Here is a 20030-nt window from a genome sequence, read left to right as displayed (position 1 = left end):
AACGTCATACTGATTGCGTTTACATGAAGAAAGGGATTACCAGAATATAACAGATATTGCGTTTGATAAATATTGTGGCGAATATAAACACTTTCAATATGTCACTACAAAGCTAGTAATAAATGCCGAACAACAATGAGAGCAATACTAGCAGATGAAACAGAAAATAGCCACACATCCATGTACACAGCGTTGAAGAGCGCATATTACTCAGGCATATACACACATATACAAAGAAGGCAACAGAGAATATGAGATGCAGAGAAGTACAGCGCATATTATTCCGATATAAACGCTTATAGAGAGCAACAGTAAATATGAGATGCGGCAATGTAAACAGCTATAAAGAGCGCATATGACCTTAAATAAACCTCAGATATATGTGCATGTATACAGCCAAATCAAATATGAGATACAGAAATGAGAAATAAATAAGCCACTGTTCGTGAAAAGCCCTAACCCTGGGAAAAAGAGGCGAACGAGGCAGCGGAGGGTATATAAGCAGCGAAAGATAAGTAATAGTGACCAGTTTAGCTTGAAAACGAGCTAAGTGAATTACGCGAGTAAATTAAGTATAGTTCATCACATGTAATAATAGTGTTTTAGGTAGCGAACATTTAGCTATAATGAATACTTGAGTTACTTACACAACAATTCAGTGATTCGTACGATAACAAAAGGAAGGATTTATCAAGAACTCCTCTTGTCTCCTTTCCTAGCTCGTTCGTTTTTTGGTCATCATCTATGACTATATGAGCGGGACTCTATAATGATTGTAGACTCTCCCTTGTACTGTAAAAAACTTCCAGATACTTTACTATGAGAGGTTATCACCTTAATGACTACCTGTCTGTCAACACTCACTTTAGAGATCTGCCCTCATGAACAATCTGCTTATAATCGAATCGGCACAGTAAACCCTCAAACTGGCAAGCACGTGTATCGTATTTTTCGACATTTTGCGCAATTTTTCCATGTCTTCTATACAAAAAAAATTTTGCTTTAAAATAAATTTAAATTGTAAAATACCTTCCCACTCCCTAGAGCGGACACCTCTCTTGCTCGCACAAAAGTTGACTGACGGTGGGTGTCCGGCCAAGCGAGGTTTCACCGCATACAAATTTGCTATTACTAAACTTTAAATAAATTTTAAACTTCCTTAAAGTATTAACACACACGCAATTAAACTTTAAATAAATTAAATTTAACAGTGCCCTTCAGAAAAATTTTAAATTAATAATTTTACTTGTTTCTGCTAAAATAAAAATCATAACAATTGTCGATCGACATTATATGACTTCATTGTATGTAAAATATAAACACAAACTTTAATGATTTTGTAAACAAATATTTATGAATGTGAAATATTTTCTCATTCATTGTAGTTTCTTTATTTTGCACTTTTTCTGTTATTTGCAAATCGAATTAATTTGCGCACAATTACAATGCATTGTTCTATATATTTTTATTACTTAGTGAGCGTAAGTTGTTTATGGCTTTAAAGCCATAGCGTTATTTGTATTTAATTGAATGTTAATTTTGCAATAGAAAAGTTTAGCAACTACTGTCTTAAAGGAATTTAACGGGACCAGTCTTAATTGAGCGTATTCCCTTTGTTGCTCAACGCGCATTTTCCTTTCATTAATTACTAAAAGTAAGGAAAGCTAAGTTCGGGTGTAACCGAACATTATATACTCAGCTGAGAGCTTTGGAGACAAAATAAGGGCAAATCACCATTTAGCAAAATGAACCTAGGGTAACCCCGGAATGTGTGTATGACATGTGTATCAAATGAAAGGTGTTAAATATTATTTAAAACGTAGTGGGCCTTAGTTCTACAGGTGGACGCCTTTTCGAGATATCGCAATAAGGGTGGACCAGGGATGACTCTAGAATGTGTTTGTACGATATGGGTATCAAATTAAAAGTATTAATGAGGGTTTTAAAAGGGAGTAGCCCTTAGTAGTATATGTGAAGGCGTTTTCGAGATATCGACCAAATGTGGCCCAGGGTGACCCAGAACATCTTCTGTCGGGTACCGCTAATTTATTTATATATGTAATACCACGAACAATACCTGCCAAAATTCCAAGGGCTTTTGATTTCGCCTTGCAGAACTTTTTCATTTTCTTCTACTTAATATTGTAGGTTTCACACCCATTTTACAAAGTTTTTTCTAAAGTTATATTTTGCGTCAAAAAACCAATCCAATTACCATGCTTCATCTCTTTTTCCATATTTGGTACAGAATTATGGAATTTTTTCATTTTTCGTAACTTTCGATATCGGAAAAGTGGGCGTGGTCATAGTCTGATTTCGGTCATATTTTATACCAAGATAAAGTGACTTCAGAAGTACGTGAACTAAGTTTAGTTATGATATATCGTTTCTTGCGCAAGTTATCGTGTTAACGGCCGAGCGGAAGGACAGACGGTCGACTGTGTATAGAAACTGAGCGTGGCTTCAACCGATTTCGCCAGTTTTCACAGAAAGCAGTTATCGTCATAGAATCTATGTCCCTACCAAATTTCACAAGGATTGGTAAATATTTATTTGACTTATGGCATTAAAAGTATTCTAGATGAATTTAATGAAAAAGGGCGGAGTTACGCCCATTTTGAAATATTCTTTTATCTTTGTATTTTGTTGCACCATATCATTACTGGAGTCGAATGTTGACATAATTTACTTTTATACTGTAAAGATATTAAATTTTTTGTTAAAATTTGACTTAAAAAAAAAAACAAAATTTTAAAAGTGGGCGTGTTCGTCCTCCGATTTCGCTAATTTTTATTTAGCTCACGTATAGAATAGGAGTAAGTTGCCTACCAAATTTCATCATGATATCTTCAACGACTGCCAAATTACAGCTTGCAAAACTTTTAAATTAGCTTCTTTTAAAAACGGGCGGTGCCACGCCCGTTGTCCAAAATTTTTCTGATTTTCTATTTTGCGTCATAAGGTCAACGTACCTACCACGTTTCATGGCTTTATCCGTCTTTGGTAATAAATTATCGCACTTTTTCGGTTTTACGAAATTTTCGATATCGAAAAAGTGGGCGTGGTGTAGTCCGATTTCGTTCATTTTAAATAGCGATCTGAGAGCGCTCAGGAACCTACATACCAAATTTCATCAAGATACCTCGAAATTTACTCAAGTTTTCGTGTTTACAGACGGACGGACAGACGCACGGACGGACATGGCTAAATGAATTTCTTTTTTCACCCAGATCATTTTGATATATAGAAGTCTATATCTATCTCGATTAGTTTATGCCGTTACGGATCACCGTTATGCGAACAAAGTTAATATACTCTGTGAGTTCTGCTTAGCTGAGCATAAAAATATCCCTATATTGTTATTTAGTGTTTTAGTATTTGAATTTGTAATGGTGGTTGCAGTGGCAATGCCAATGGTAGTAGCAGTGCTAATGATAAGTAATGGTGGTCAAAGTGGTATTGGTATTGGTACTAGTAAAGTAGTAGGAGTCGTAGTGGTAATGGGAGTGGTATTGAAAATGTTAATGGTAATGGTAATGGTTGTGAAAATGGTAATGGTAGTGATATTGGTATTGGTATTTGTAGTGGTAATTTCAGTGGTAGGGGTAATGGTGATGGTGGTGTTAGTTGTAATTGTAGTGATGGTGGTAGGGACAGTTGTATTGGTATTGGTATTGGCATCGGTGATTGTAGTGGTAGGAACAGCCTTAATGATAAAGGTAGTATAGTTGGTAATGGCAAAGGCCATAGGTTCTGGTAATGTTGGTGTTACATTAACCTTTATTTAACCGTTGGTCTACATTTGTGAAAAATTAAAAAAAGGTCAAATAAAATAAAAATTTCCTAAACACTGGCCCCAAGTTTTTCAGTTTCTTCCTAATTATCAATTCTAAATCGATTCGATGTAGCGGCCACCGTGGTGTGATGGTGGCGCGCTCCGCCTACCACACCGAAGATCCCGGGAAAAGCAACATCAAAATTTTAGAAATAAGATTCTTCAATTACAGATTCGTGTCTCGGCTAGTAAGCACAACTCGAGTTATTTAACCACTGCCGCGAGTCTTCAATAATTGCCGCTAGATGGGTCTAACTCTCCTTTGCGAGCCTAGTCTAGAGAGTTACAAACAAGCATACATAAAACTGAAGCTTATATAAACGTGTTAAAAATGTGTTGCTTTTGTCACTCACCCACAGAAGCAAATTAAATTTAAAACAGCAATCACTTGGATAAACCAATTGGAAAACGATTTGATTTCGCCTGGGGTTTCGAATTGGCACCATACTAGCATTTTGTATGGTTACTTTAATTTTAACTGCAAGTATGTTTAAAAATAAATTAATATGCTGTGTATTAATACACAGCTACGACAGCTGAATGTGCTTTAGAACATGTGTTGCCCATAATAAATATCGACTTACATTGAAATAAATTTTTGATTAAGTGAAAAAATGTAGGCAATGTGTTGCTGTTGTTGAAAATCAATGAGGTGTTGAAAAAACCTATTAACACGCTTGTACTATAAGACGATCGAAAAATTAAACAAATCTGATTGGCATGTAATGAAAGTGAAGTAATTTTATATGCGCGTTGAAAAATTCAAAAACAAATACATCTCATTGTCATTAGAAAAATACTTTCAGATTTTATGTGCTAAATGTATCTACATATGTATGTATATACGTATATACATTTTAGAACGGGAATTGTTTTGTTACATACTACCCACAAAACATTTGGAGTCAAAAATGAGTCACTACGAGCTCATTTGGGATTCCAAAATGAGCGCATCCCATTTGCCTAAATTAGTGTCTCACATGACTCCTAACAAGCTAACAAACAGCTCATATTTGATACCTAATATGGCTCTATGCGGACTCTTTCAGATGTTATTTAGATGCCAAACAGGCTCCGCTTTGATACAAGTATGACATATATTTGATTATTAAGGTGGGAAAGAAACAATATTAAGGAAGAAGATCTAAGGGGACATGCTATTTATTTCTCTCACACCAAACATGTCAAAAAGGTCGTTAATCCACCGGAGTATAGCAAAATTGCATTTACAGACACTTGCATATACGGGTGTATAACTTAATCCCGACTTACAAAATCCCGAAACACTAAATCCCGAAACACATAATCCCGACACGACCAAATCCCGACATCTCATAATCCCGACACGACCAAATCCCGACAACTCATAATCCCGACACGACCAAATCCCGACAAAAAAATCCCGACAACATGTAAATTGGGAACTTTAACATTTTTTATATATTTTGTCATTTTGCTTTTGTGGATTCAGTTTTCACTCAGTGATAAAACGATGCCATAAAAAATACACATCTTCGGTATTATTCTATTATTTTAGGCACCCCTTTTGCGTAGGCTACCTTCTGCCGCGACTCATAAAAATAATCCTTAGCCGATCCAATCCGGCTACGCGATCCACAGTATATCTGCGCAGAACACTTTACTGCGTAGGCGGCCTTCGGCTGCGCTTCATAGAAATAACCATTAGCCGATCCAACACCGGCTACGCGATCCACAGTATGTCTGCGCAGAACAATTATCTGCGTAGGTAGCCTTCGGCCACGATTCATAAAAATAATCCTTAACCCATCCAACACCGGCTGCGCCATGCACAGTAATTCTGCGTAGAACACCTTTCTGCATAGGCGGCCTTCGGCCGCGCTTATAAAAAATAACCCTGGGCTACGCCATACCAAGTCCGGGTGTGTGGTACAACCGTGGTTACCGCCACGGTGATGTCCATCTGCGAAGTACACCCTTCTGCGTAGGTGGCCTTCGGCCACACTTTAAAAAAATAACCCTTAGCCGATCCAACACCGGCTACGCGATCCACAGTATTTCTTATATTATTTACTACATACATGTATTTGCATTATTAAGTCTTCTCTTAATTAATTTTCTCATGTACGTTGACTTGTAATTTCATAATCTGAATAAAATTTAGAAATAATAATAATTTTATAACTTTCTATTATCCTTCTAACAATTTTAACTAATATTTGTTTAATAACGAAATTTTAGTAAATTTGTATGGATTATGTGCTGTCGGGATTTTGAGTTGTCGGGTTATTGTGTTGTCGGGATTTCGTTATGTCGGGATTTTGTTATGTCTGGATTGTGTCTTGTCGGGATTTATGAAAATTTTCGGGATTATGAGTTGTCGGGATTTTGAAAGTCGGGATTATGAGGTGCGCCCTGCAGATACACATCGGTGGAGTTCACGATATGTGAAACGATAAAGTGAAAAATTATTTTCAAACGTGTCAATATTTTCTAGACTCTTATCTGACTCATAACTAAGAGCGCACCGAAAATGTTTGCGGGGTACGAACACAAATAAGTGGAAAGCAATAAAAATATGAGCAGATGTAAATATATTTTGAAATATGTCGAAGAAGGCGGACAACCGTGAAATTCGGACTACAAATCAGCATGTTTGTAGATTTAACTTGTTTATTAATTGTTTATGTGCAAAACCTTTTTTGGGAATAGGTACTTTTTTTAGGTATGAGGTAAGTCATACATAGATTTTGTTAATTCGTACGTACATATATATGTATGCCATGTTGGGATTTGAGATGGAGAGAAGAAATGCAAAAGTTTAGGAGAGTGAGGTGACTGAGTTTTGAAAAATTTTGATATCGATTGGGGTAAACTTCAGCTCACATAAAATTTTACAGGGTGACCGGACCTTTGCGTGGGGCCTTCATAAAAACCGAATGAGTCCATAGTGTTACCAGAAGTTTGCGTAATTACTGGTTTAGTAACGGCTATTATTTGCGCCTCTACAACATCTGCGTACGCCGTGATTTGACGGATCTGTGCAGTTGGTTGATAACCATCGTTCACAGTGGAGATGATATCACCTCGTCCTGAGGCGTGCCCCTGTCGTCTAATTTCGTGGTTTCATAAAACCCCACTGTGAAGAAATCATCCAATTCATCTTGTTATATCAATGAAGTTAAGGTTTATAAATAACCTATGCAGTGATCAGCAAACCTCACGCAATGCTTCACGGATCTTAGTGTCTCCGTGAGATAGCCATAACGATGAACATATTTTCTGAGCAATCGGCTGCATGGAATATATTTAATATGTATCTTTATATTCCTGATTTACTTGGACAATAAATTATGCTGTATATAAAAGCTGCTGGTAAAATTTGAAGCTTCAAGCTACCAAAATGAGGAAAATATAGAAAAACCTCAATTTATCTGCGGTCGTACCGAACTAAATGTGCCATAGTAATCCGATCCGCTCGGCCACGACAAATATTTCATCGGCCATCAGAATAAATGCGCAAACTGATCTCTGAGAGTGTTTAAATATCCCACATTAAAAATGAGCAGTCAAGCATCTTCGCTTACCTATTTCTGGTACGAACTGTTACCACGAGAACTCAGCTTTCTTCTTGGAAACATTTGATCATTTGGGAAGCCCAATTGTTGCCGCCCTTTTCTTAACCGCATCCTTACAACTTAAGAATCTAAACATTGTTCTTTGTTAAAAAAAATATATATAGATATTTTAATATAAATTGCAAAACACACTTTTTTTCTAAAAATATTTAGCTTTTTTATGAATATAAAATAAATACATGTAAAGCTCCTATATTCAATTTTGGTTATCTTTTTTGTAGACATACATACAAATGAGAGCTTTAAATATTCATATGAATGCAAATATATATGTGGCGAAAAGCCAAGCAAAAATATATGCGACATTTTCCGAAGGAAAGTAAACATATTTAAATCTATTTTGTATTGTATACCCGCTTGCGGTGGCTATCCTGATTTTAATTAACTAAAATATGCCCTACTAACGGTAAAACATCAAATGGATTTTAACAAATAAAAACAACAAGTCCAGTCATATGTTAATGAAGTTCAGCTGATCGACTTCGCCGTTGCATATATATGTTTGTACCCAGCTCCAGGTACGATTGTTTCTTCGTTAGGTAAGGTAAGGTTGAAGTTGTTGATCCGTGAGGATCTCATATAGGTCAACTGAATCCATAGTGTTACCAGAAGTTAATTTAACGACCAAATTAAAAAATCATATCTGAAACCAGGGCTTTTGTTAAAAAATGATTCCGCCCTCTTGGCAAATACCAACAGCTTACCAATTTAATGTTACTATATCTGATAGTTGTGCCTCTTCTAAAAACTGGAGGCTAGGTAAGCGCAGAGCACGAGCACAAAACGTACTCCATCATTTCCTCCTCCTATATCTTCCATCGCTGGCAAGACCTAGTTTAACAATTTCGGGTGTAACCGAACATTACATATTCAGCGCGAGCTTTAATTGTACAGTTCATTTCAGTTAATTACTTTTCTATATAATACGTGGCACCGCCCATTTAAAAACAAAATGTCTCCCGATTTCCTCTTAAAATAAAACGTGGTATGTGTAGAGGTAGAGGGTGGCCCCCACTCCGTTGGAAGGACCAGGTGGAAAACGATTTAAACTCCCTTGGTGTGACCAATTGGCGCCGGTTGGCGGAGCGAAGGAGCGACTGGCGCGCCTTGTTGGACGGCCATAACCGTTTAGACGGTTAAGCGCCAATTAAGTAAGTAAGTATGTGTAATATCATAGATACAATACTATTTTTCGCTAAGATATAGCTTATTATTCTAGTCTACGACCCTTTTAAACTTGTTTTATATAAAAGTAGGCGTGGTCTTTAACCGATGCCGTTCATTTTTACTAGAAATATCAAAATCCGCGGCCACCGTGGTGTGATGGTAGCGTGATCCGCCTACCACACCGTGTGCCCTGGGTTCACACCCCGGGCAAAGCAACATCAAAATTAAAAAAAAAAAAGTTTTTTCAATTAGAAGAAAATTTTTCTAAGGGGGGTCGCCCCTCGGCAGTGTTTGGCAAGCGCTCCGGGTGCATTTTTGCCATGAAAAGCAAAATGAGCCGTTCGGAGTCGGCATAAAACATATAGGTCCCGTCCGGCCAATTTGTAGGGAAAATCAAGAGGAGCACGACGCAAATTGGAAGAGAAGCTCGGCCTTAGATCTCTTCGGAGGTTATCGCGCCTTACATTTATTTTTTTTTTTTATCACAATCCGTTAATTTTTCTTCGATTTATGGCTCCATAAACATAGACAATTGCCTAGTCATATAAGGGGCGGTGCCACGCCCATTTTCAAAAATTATATTTTTTCCTATTTCTTGTTATAAGTCCACTTGGGAAAAGAAATACAATTGATAGAAAGCTCTTTTTTGTAAAGATAAAAAAATCTTAATATATAAAAGTGGGCGTGGTCCTTAACCGATTTTGATAAATTTTCATCGAAGCATTCTTTATAGTAAAGGTAACCTCTCTGTCGAGTTCGGTTTTTGATTTATGATTAATAATATTTCTAAATTGGATTTTAACACAAGTCGGAAGTGCCACGCCCATTTTCAAAAATGTTTCTTAATTTTTATTAAGAATCTTAAATTTCAACATTCTAGGTGTAATATTTACAAAATAATCAGGTTTTTTGTGAGTTACAAAATGTTATATACATAAAAAGTGGGCGTGGTCATCATCCGATTTCATTCATTTTCAAAACCAAACTATTCTCGGTCCAGATAAGCTCGTATTCCGAATTTGCTGAAGATATCTCAATATTCGCTGAAGTGATCGTGTTAACGGACGGATGGACGGATGCACATGGATAATCAACTTATTTTTCGATACTGATGATTTTGATATATGAAAGTCTATATCCATCTCGATTCCTTTATACCTGTGCAACAAACCGTTATGTTACTAAAGTTAATATACTCTGTGTGCAAAGCACGCTGTGTCTAAATACGCGTGCCGCTGGAAGGCAGTGTCCTGTCAGGCTACGCGTCATGAGCCGACGGTTTCCTCTTTTCAATGACAAAAGTAACTTTGTTAATCCAAGGTTGTAAAACCTGCACATGATCTTCAAAACTTTGCAGACCCGCGCTTGGTTCTACGCTATTCTTTCTTGATCGATCATAAACAGCTCTTGTCTCCTTTAGTCTCGCCCAATCTGATTGGAACGTCTAATTTTTTGAGGTAGGTTTTATTTTGTGAACCTGTTCACCAAACAAGGACTCCATGGTATAGCATAGATTTAAAATCACTGTAAATTCCCATTGAAAAAGAGAGAGAGAGAGAGAGAACGTAGAACCAACACACATTCTCCCCAGCATTTATATTCATAAAGTGCTATGGAGGCCTCCTTCATTTTCTCCTCCACTTTCAGCTTCCACGACAACCTACTGTCTAGAGTGATTCCTACATACTTTTTGCAAGGTTTCTACTGCAACTTCACCACACCTTGCTTAGGCTTTGTCCACATTGGGACCTTTCCGCATTGGCGGTCAACCCGACATTAGTAGCCCAGTTATATATGTATATCCCGAAGCATCCGATCCATCAATGATCTAATCGTTTTGAGGCATTTTCCTTATGCCAATTGCAACGTAATCTACGTACGCCGTGGATCTGACTGGTACTCTGACAAACCGCCTAAGCAATTGGTTGACTACCAGCGTCCATAGCGTTGGTGAAAATACCCCATCCTTCGTCGTTTCTTTGTTTACAGATTTTGTAGCCTCCTTCATCTGATCATTCTGCATTTTAACGAATCCAATTTTTTAAGGCCGGACTCGGAATCGGGTCAAAAACTTACTTACTATAGTTAATCTGAAGCCTTACGGGCATTAACTTTCAAACAGATTACCCAACCCTGGTACCCTATTTTAAGTTCAACTACACCGTAAGAAATGAAGATAGTAAAATCAACACATCAGGTTTACTGTTCTTGAAATAACAGGCATTCAGTAAAATTGATGGCACTAAGAGAAAGAAAAACAAATTTGTTTAGTTCCAAAGAAAAACTTTGGTCTCAAGTTAACAATATTCTGTATATTTGAAAGTTTCTCAATCAATCTAACTGATTTTTCTGTTAAAAGGAGATATTTCAGCAGTCATTTTAACAGTGAACAGCTGTCAATATTATGCATATGCATCAAATTAGTTTAAAGCGAAACTTACGCTCACGGCGCTCACTTCTTTGCTCTTACAACTAGTGTGCACAAAAATCTCTGTCGTGTCGTTTAAATCTATTATTTTAACAGTTTTTATTGTTTTTGTAAAAGTTACATTAATTATTGTTACTTATCAGAGCATTGCTAGGCGGCCACCGTGGAGTGAAAAAAGCGATATCAAAAATTAAAAAAAAGTTTTTTTTTTGTTGTTTTGACCGTTGAAACGGTCAAATTCAAATCAACAATTTGTGCGAAATTGATTGAACAGCATTTAGCAGATATATCGTTTAAATTGATCCTTAATTCCGTTGATTTTACCAACTTTTTCATTCAGTGCGTTAAATTCATTCTTAAATACAATAAAGTAGCAAGAAATTTTTTGTAAAAATGCACATCTGGCTATGAAAACATGAGCACCAATTTGCGGCAAAATTTGGCGCCATGCTATCCCGTGATCAGCTAAGCGGAAAATATATTTAATTTCGTACGCCGCATATATTTAAAATATTTTTTTTATTTTTTGCTTCGAGTGGCGCACATTATTCAGTTTTCTTTTCCTTTTTGTTTTTACTGAGTATTGTTTTTTAATTCTATTTGCTCTTTGTTTTTATCTTCAACACAATCTTTCTTCTCTCCTTGCTGTTTTGTTTATTTATGCATTTTAACATTCAAATTTGAATTAGCTACGAAAAAGTGTTCTTACGCTAACAGATACCCACTAGAGATAGCAAATCTAAAAGTCAGCTCTAGATCAGCGAAGAGTAGTAAACAAAGCGCCACAGCACAACCAAGCGTCCAATCTGGAACTGGAAATTATAAATTCTATAGCAAGAAGCAAAAGTTGCGTTGTCACAACATAAACAACAGCGAAGGAGCATAGTGAAGAGCACTCTTTTGTTGCACACTTCTATTTTCATAGTGCCTTATTTATTGCTTCGCTTTTGAGAAAAACAAAAAACTATTGTGAAAACTACAAAAAAGCATGCAACAGTGGCACTTACTAGCAGCAACAATGCCAAGCACTACAATAAAACAAAAATAAATTCTTTGAGTGTTTTAAATATATTACCAGTTGCTTACAAACAGACTTTTAGACGACAGCGGGAGCAAAAGGTCATCAACTGGGAGTAGCGTACATATAACTATAAAAATACGTGCATATGCATTAAGGGATGCCCGACACTCCAAATTTGTTTTTTTTTTTTTTTGTTCGCTGCAGCAAAATGAAATTTAACAAGTAAAGGTGTCTAAGTTCAGTTGTAACCGAACATTATATACTCAGCGTAAGTTTCAATTGCACATTTAATTTCAGATAAATTACTTTTCTACATAACACGTGGCACCGCCCGTTTAAAAGAGAAATGTCTCCCCATTTCCTCTTATATTAAAACTTGATAAGTGAAATAATATTGATTCAAAACAATTTTTTTTCAAGTTATAGCTTATTATTCTAGTCTACGACCCTTTAAACTTGTTTTATATCTAAGTTGCCGTGGTCTTTAACCAATCCCGTCCATTTTTACTAGAAATATTTTCTGCTATAAGAAAAATATGTGTACACAATTTCATTACGATATGTTAATTTTTCTTCGAGTTACGGCTCCCGAAACATAGAAAATTGATTAGTCATAAAAGGGGCGGTGCCACGCCCATTTTCATAAATTTGAAGTTTTTCCTACTTACTGTTATAAATCGACTTGGGAAATGAAATACGATTGATATAAAGCTCTTTTTTCAAAGATATAGCTTATTATTTTCGTCTACGACCCTTTCAAAAATCTTTTATATAAAAGTGGGCGTGGTCTTTAACCGATCTCGTCAAATTTCCATAGAAATATTTCCTGCTATAGGGAAAATTTGTGTACCCAATTTTATTACCATCTGTTAATCTTTCTTCGAGTTATGGCTCCCGAAACATAGAAAATTGCTTAGTCATAAAAGGGCGGTGCAACGCCCATTTTTTCAAATTTTAAGTTTTTCCTATTTATTGTTATAAATCCACTTGGGAAATGAAATACCATTGATATAAAGCTCTTTTTTGCAAATATATAGCTTATTTTATTCGTCCACGACCCTTTTTCAAATCTTTTATATAAAATTGGGCGTGGTCCTTAACCGATTTCATTCCTTATAGTAAAGGCAACCTTTCAGCCGAATTTTGTTACGATAGGTTTAACGATTTTTGATTTATGATTAATAATATTTGTAATATTGATTTTATCATAAGTGGGCGGTACCACGCCCAATTTCAAAAATTTTTCGAAATTTTTATCAAGAGTCTCAATATTATTTACTAAATTATCAGATTTTTTGTAATTTCCAAAATTGTATATATATAAAAAGTGGGCGTGAGTAAAAAAATTGTTGATTCAAATAAATAGTGTGCCCAACAAAAGCACCAAAGACATTTTGTTTTGGAAAAAAGTTTTTTCTTACTTACTTACTTAATGCCGGTTTCGAAATGAAATTTTTTTCAAGTTAATTGAAACTTTTTTCAAGCCAAATAAAAATTATTGAACTCAAATGAAAATTGCTTACTTACTTACTTAATTGGCGCTTAACCGTCTAAATGGTTATGGCCGTCCAACAAGGCGCACCAGTCGCTCCTTCGCTCCGCCAACCGGCGCCAATTGGTCACACCAAGGGAGGTTAAATCGTTTTCCACCTGGTCCTTCCAACGGAGTGGGGGCCGCCCTCTACCTCTGCTTCCATAGGCGGGTTCCGATAGAAACACTTTCTTGGCCGGAGCATCATCATTCATTCGCATAACATGGCCTAGCCAGCGCAGCCGCTGCGTTTTATTTCGCTGGACTATGTTGATGTCTGTGTATAGCTCGTACAGCTCATCATTAAATCTTCTTCGGTACTCGCCATCGCCAACGCGTAGAGGTCCATAAATCTTTCGAAGACCTTTTCTCTCGAACACTCCCAAAGCCGCTTCATCTGCTGTTGTCATGGTCCATGCTTCTGCCCCATATAGCAGGACGGGTACGATAAGTGCCTTGTAGAGTATGATTTTCGTTTGCCGATAGGGGATTTTACTTTTCAATTGCCTACCTAGTCCAAAGTAGCATTTATTGGCAAGATTGATTCTTCGCTGGATTTCAGTGCTGATGTTGTTGCTAGTGTTGATGCTGGTACCCAAATAAACGAAGCCTTTTACTATTTCGAAATTATGGCTGCCAACAGTAGCGTGGTTGCCAAGGCGCGTATGCGCGTATGCGCTGACTCTTTGTTCGATGACAGTAGGTACTTCGGTTTGTCCTCATTCACCATCAAACCCATCTTTACCGCTTCTTTTTCCAGTTTGGAGTAAGCAGAACTAACAGCGCGGGTGTTTAGGCCGATGATATCAATGTCGTCAGCATATGCCAGTAATTGCACGCTTTTATAGTATATTGTTCCAGTGCGGTTAAGTTCTGCAGCTAGTATAATTTTCTCCAGCATCAAATTAAAGAAATCGCATGATAGGGGGACACCCTGTCTGAAACCTCGTTTAGTTTCGAACGGCTCGGAGAGGTCCTTCCCAATTCTGACTGAGCTGATGGTGTTGCCCAACGTCATTTTGCACAGCCGTATAAGTTTTGCGGGGAAACTAAATTCAGACATAGCGGCATATAGGCAGCTCCTTTTCATGCTGTCGAAGGCAGCTTTAAAGTCGACGAAGAGGTGATGTGTGTCGACTCTCTTTTCACGGGTTTTTTCCAAGATTTGGCGCATTGTGAAAATCTGATCGATGGTAGATTTACCAGGTCTGAAGCCGCACTGATAAGGTCCAATCAGCCGGTTCACGGTGGGCTTCAATCTTTCGCACAATACACTTGAAAGGACCTTAAATGCGATATTAAGAAGGCTGATTCAACGATAGTTGGTGCATTTTGCAGTATCCCCCTTCTTGTGGACTGGGCAAAGAACACTTAGATTCCAACCGTCGGACATGCACTTGTCGGCCCATATTTTGCTAAGAAGTTGCTGCATGCGCCTTACCAACTCCTCGCCGGCGTACTTGAATAGCTCCGCAGGCAATCCATCAACGCCCAAATGAAAATTAGTGTAATAAAAAATGAAACATTTTTAAACCACATTTTTTCAATTTTTTTAGGTCAAATATATTTTTTTTCAAACCAAATTAAAATTTTTGTAAATCAAATGAAACCCTTTTCAAGTCAAATTGAACTTTTTCAAATCAAATGAAACTTTTTTCAAGCAAAATGAAATTTTTTCAAATCAAATGAAAATTTTTGAATAGAAAAGAAACTTAAAATAAAATAATAAAAAAAAATTTTTTTTAATTAAACGGTTTTATTGAAAACAATACTTACATCAAGTAATAATATTACGAAAAGCTCAAAAATAATTAGGTATATCCTAGGTACTAGTCAGAACACTCTCATCAATCTAGGGCGTTGATCAGACAATTAAATAAAAGCGTTGGGCGCATCAACTTTCTATTGATAGTCATATATAAGACCAACTGAACCTTAATAACGTTATGCTACGCCTCACATTTTTAGAAATTTCACGCGCCCATTGCATTTATTTAATTATCTAATCAACGCCCTAGATTGATGAGAGTGTGATGACTAGTACCTAGGACCTACTTAGTTATTTTCTAGCTTTTAGTAATATTATAAATTAATGTAAGCAATTTAACATACAAATTTTTTTAAATTATTTTATTTTCAAGTTTTTAGTCTTTATTTAATTGCCTATTATTTCTCATTCTATTTAGTTCATTTAGTGACTCATTATTACAAGAACTATTTCATGACAATTTATTACAATCTCAGTCCTCAATATATAATCCTTCCAAAGATTTTAGTCGACCATGCGCCATGTATGCTTGTCCTTCCCCGAACTCCAAAATATGTTGATGTCACTTCTACCGGACTGTATGTAATATTTGTTCCAAATACGAGCCAAATCGGACATCATAGGTCGCTTTCTATTCATGTATGTATTATGTATGTATTAGGTATTCCAAATATGGACCAAATCGGACAACAAATACGATTTTTTTGAATATCTCTATCCTTGCGCCACCTAGCGGGGACTTTTTTTCATATATCGCTTTCTATTCTTGTATGTATTAAATACAAATAAATGTAAGGCCTGATAACCTCCGAAGAGATCTAAGGCTTCTCTTCCAATTTGCGTCGTGCTCCTTTTGATTTTCCTTACAATTGGCCGGACGGGACCTACATGTTTTATGCTGACTACGAACGGCTCATTTTGCTTTTCATGGCAAAAATACACCCGGAGCGCTTGCCAAAAACTGCCGCGGGGCGACCCCCCTTAAAAAATTTTTCTTCTAATTGAAACAACTTTTTTTTTAATTTTGATGTTGCTTTGCCCGGGGTGTAGACCCAGGGCATACGGTGTGGTAGGCGGAGCACGCTACCATCACACCACGGGCCGCCGTGTATTATGTGTTCCAAATATGAGCCACATCGGACCACAAATACGATTTTTTTGAAAGTCTAAATCCTTGCGCCACCTAGCGGCGACTTTTTTTTCATAGATCGCTTTCTATTCTTGTATGTATTATGTGTTCCAAATATGAACCATATCGGCCCACAAAGACGATTTTTTGAAATATTTCGATCCATGCGCCACCTATTGCAGTTTTTTTCTTATTATTGCACTGTCATCGGGTTCTGAACCATATTCCATGTTTGTAGCTTGTAGCTTATCGGGAAGTTACTTAAATTTTAATTACAAATTCTGTTCGCCTGGCCGGTTAAGTCAAGCTAAATAAAACCGTTAAAAAAAAACAAATTTAATTGAAACTTTTTCAAATCAAGTGAAACTTTTTCAAGTAAAATTGAATTTGTTCATGTCACATAAAATTTTTTTCAAATCTAGATAAATTTTTCTAGTCAAATGAAACTTTTTGAATAATACATGACACTTTTTTCATATAAAATGAAACTTTTATCATATCAAATGAAACTTTTTTCAAATAAACTTAAACTTTTTTATACTAAATAAAAATTTTTTCAAATCTAGTGAAATTTTTCAAATCAAATGAAACATTTTTCAAGTAAAGTGAAACTTTTTTAAAATACATGAATATTTTTTCATATCAAATGAAACTTTTCAAATCAAATGAAATTTTAATCAAGTCAAATAAATGTTTTTATAATCAACTGAAACAGTTTTTAAGTCAAATTAAACTTTCTTTATATCAAAACAAACTTTTTTCATATCAATTAGCGGAATATAAAACAAATATTGTAGTGAAAGTCATAAAGTGTACAGTCCTCAATCGCAACTCTCTTTAGTAAAATAACGCTGCTAAAACAACAACGTAAACGTAAGCGCAGTATACCCAAAGCTTTTCGTGCCCATAATATATGCAGTTATGAAGCCAACCCCTATAAAAAATTTACTAATACATTTGATTAGTTTTTTTAATTACGTCTCAGTCATTAATCATTATTGATGGATTACATCAAACAAATTTTTTGAAACATGAACTAAATGATTTTTGGACTAAGGGCTGAAAATAAAATTACCACAGAATATTTACTATTTATACCGTTTTGTTGTAACGTAGAAATAAAATTTTCTTTTAACAGCCACGTATTGTTTCAAATAATCTTTTCTAGTTATTTGGTAACATTTTAATACATTTCTGATAAATATAATGATGATTATAAATTTTAATTATTCAACATAGAAGGTTCGGATATCAAAGAGCGGCTTTTCTTATTTTTTCGCTGCAAACTTTTTTATAATAATATCAAATTTTAACTGCCTTGCCAAAACGGATTCAACACAAAGCGTGGCAAGTCCTGAAAATCGCTCTTGAGATGAACACGATCTATGAAAGTTTTTGATTCTTGCAAGGACGCTGAAAGAACGTTATGCACTAGCTACAGTAACAGATATAGTGCAAAAGATACGTAAAACAACAAAAATGTTGGGGAAAATTGTATACATATTTTGAACAGAGGTGGCATTTAGCAATTCCAATGGTGACAGCACTTTATCAAAATTTGCTTTGTAAATATGTTTCAAGTGAATTATTTCGTATTTTAAGCTTTGAGAAACGTCCGACTTGTATTTTTCGGCCAATTTTGCTGCGCTCGCTCGAACCGTTGTTTCAAATTTCCACAAAAAGGAAAACGTCTCATTCAAATTTCTCATAGCTGCAAATCATTCAGTAATGCCAGTGATCACCGAATCAAAGATCACCAAGAATGTATTGTTTTTAAAATCAGACTGTGGATCATCCGTAATCATCTCATTTCCGTTATCTTCAAAACGTGTTTTGGGTTTTCTCTTTTGAATGTCCGGAAACTTTGGCGAGATGTTCAATTGTATAGCAACTGTTTTAATTCGTTTAAAATTGTTTCCCATTGGTTCCTGATCAACTTCAAATCAGCTAATAAGGCATCTAGATGTCGGACTTCATCATCTATGGTGGCGTCTCTAGCTTGGAGTACGACGTTTCTTTCATTAATGGGTGCCAGTATTTTGAACCAAATTGAGGACAGCAAGATACATTCGAACTTTTTGATGTACTTGAGAATATCGGTAACATTTGCGTATGCTTGCGTAGTCAAATTTAGCTTAAGTAAAGCGTTTAGTGCTTGTGATAATCCTGGAACATGGTTTGCGAAGAGAGCTCGGTACATTTTTTTTGAAGATGTCCCATAGTTGTGGACTGCTGCTGAAAATAGTAAAACATTTTTGTACAACTCCGAAGAAAGTAATTCCAGCCGTGCAACATTCTGCAGCATCAACACCACATAAATTCAGACTGTGGTTTGCACAAGGCGAGTAATCAGCATTCGAGTATTTTGTTGAGACTGTGACGTAGTGCTCCGTTGTAAGCTCCTTTCATATTGGCGCCGTTATCGTACGCTTGTGCACGACAATCTTTTAATGGGATTTCATGTTTACCTAGAGTATGGCAAATTAGATCAGCGATTTTCTGACCAGTTTTTTGGTTACGATTCACGAAAGCCAAAAACCGATCTTGAATTGTAAAATTTGTTGCTTTCGAATTGAAATGGAGTTAGCGCAAAATGAACATAGTCAGCGTGACTAGCATCAGGCACAGCATCAACGATAATAGCAAAATACTTGGCTTTCCTGCCTTCATCTAATATAGCTTCCATCACGTGCTTTGCACAAATTTCTATAAACTCGTTCGGAATGTCTGGGGAAAGATATTGAACTTGTAAACGCTTGTGCTAATGTCGTGAAATCCTAACTTTCTCCAAATTATCTCTAAGTATCGGATCATAAAGGCTTATGAGTACTTAGATGCCCAAAAAATGTCCATCCTTTCGTTCACCAAGATATATACTTTCGCCTTTGAAAGCTAGGCCTCTATCACCCAAAAATAAAATAGTGTCCAAAATTCTATATATAATTTCTTTCCACTTTTGAGTTTCAGTGAAAGCTGCTCATTTATAAGTGTATCAATTGTAGCCATTGTCGCCATTGAATATAACATTTAATATGATCTTTAGTATTTTCGTGTGATGGCAGTTTATCGTATAGCTTCTTTCATACCTGGAATTTTGAACATCCGCCAGGACAACAAATTTTAGGTCGATTTAAAATATTGGTGGTTAACAGGCGACACGGTAGGCAATAAAAAGCATTGTTACTGGCACTCCACACTAACCAGTCACGCTCCACTTTCTCGGCATTTGGCACGATTCTGTTTAGCAATAAGGTAGGAAATGCCTCGTCATGACAATCACGTGAAAAAATAACAGGACACTTTTGATGACCTCGACGAATTATTTAGTTGACTTCTTCGGATCGCAAAAATTCATTATTCACGGTACCGATATCGAAGTCGTTTAAATAATCTGGATTTTGATACAGAGTTGGTGGTATTGTTGGAAGACTTTTTGAAGAAGATGAACCTTCATATCAATATCACCACGAAGACTTAACGATTTCAGATTCAGGTGAACATATATTTGTATTTGATGTTTTTATTGTCTCCTCA

General features: G+C 36.1%; 1 protein-coding gene across 12 annotated transcripts in view; it reads right to left on the bottom strand.

Annotated features, from left to right (window-relative positions):
• Positions 1-20030, bottom strand: part of Nlg1 (Neuroligin 1) — a 288191-nt gene that overhangs the window by 252832 nt on the left and 15329 nt on the right. The window contains exon 1 of one of the 12 annotated variants that reach the window (XM_067782434.1): positions 648-664. The exons of the other annotated variants lie outside the window; for them this stretch is intronic. The gene's annotated coding sequence lies outside the window, so the exon portion shown is untranslated. Of the gene's footprint in view, positions 1-647; positions 665-20030 lie in introns of those variants that run through there. 12 annotated transcript variants of the gene reach the window in all.

The sequence above is a fragment of the Eurosta solidaginis genome, chromosome 1 (genome assembly GCF_040869045.1).
Source record: "Eurosta solidaginis isolate ZX-2024a chromosome 1, ASM4086904v1, whole genome shotgun sequence".
Classification (NCBI taxonomy): Eukaryota; Metazoa; Arthropoda; class Insecta; order Diptera; family Tephritidae; genus Eurosta; species Eurosta solidaginis.
Note: the sequence above shows the minus strand (reverse complement) of the source record. Positions and strands in the feature narration are given on the sequence as shown.